Below are 1,229 nucleotides of genomic sequence, written 5' to 3'. Positions count from 1 at the left end.
TCTCGACGAAGGCGCTGACAAGGGGCTCGTCTAACCGGAACCATCTATCGTTCAGTCTAGCCATATGGTATAACCCGGCCATCTGCAGGTACGGAACATAACGCTCGTCGAGTGGCATGCCTTGTTGCCGCCGCATGCTCCTGATGCATCGTTGTGGCTGCGCATTAAATGGACCACATTATTAAACCACATACAATAAACCACTTACTCTAAACCACCAATTAAACCGCATGCAAAACCACTAAATTAAATCATTTGCAATACCACTACAACAAACCACTAACAAAACCACCTAACATAAACCACTTACATAAACTATTCACAGAAGCGCATATAAAACCACTTACAAAAACCCACTTACCAAAAACCGCCCCCTAAACCGCATGCAATAACCTCTAAGCTAAACCATTTGTAATGCCACCCTGATAAACCACTCACATATAGAACCGCTAAAACCACATGCAAAATCACTAACTCAAATAAACCGTGTGCAGAAACTTTTCTATGTACTAACCTCGTCGTTGATGACCCCGGCTATATGAGCAACCGCATCCAACCGGTACAGTCTTGCAGGATCGTCCCCCATCAGCTGAGTCTTCGGTTCTACTATTTCTCGGATCGAATCTGGGTCGTTTTCTCTGGGATTTGGTGGGGTATGGAAAAGGATAACTGATTCGAATCTGCTTGATTCGAACTCGTTATATAGCACAATCACTCATAATTCGAACCAATTAGGTTCGAATTATATGATGCACGTAATAGAACGTAGTTCGAACCAATTAGGTTCGATTTATAAACTTGAAGTTCGAACCTATTAGGTTCGAATTATGTGTAAATAGGGTTCGAACCAATTAGGTTCGAATTGTATATAAATAGGGTTCGAACCAATTAGGTTCGAATTGTATATAAATAGGGCTTGGCTGATTCGTGGATCTCTTTTTGGTTTGGCTTATTCATGTAACAAGTTTCCCCCATTGGTTTATCTATGTTTTTTACCCCTGAATTTATTTTGACCCTAAATTAATCCAATATAAATCAATTAATTTTATAAATTTTATATAATAAATTAATAAAATTTTACTTAATAAATATTAATATATTATATCATATTTATATTAAAATAGATTATTTTAAAATAAAAATAATATTATATAATATAAAAGTATTAATTAAAATATAAAAATATTATATTTTATTATAATTTTATCCTAAAATATATATTTTATTTA

Source organism: Arachis ipaensis, chromosome B03, assembly GCF_000816755.2.
Source record: "Arachis ipaensis cultivar K30076 chromosome B03, Araip1.1, whole genome shotgun sequence".
Lineage (NCBI taxonomy): Eukaryota > Viridiplantae > Streptophyta > Magnoliopsida > Fabales > Fabaceae > Arachis > Arachis ipaensis.
This window is presented reverse-complemented; position numbering follows the sequence as displayed.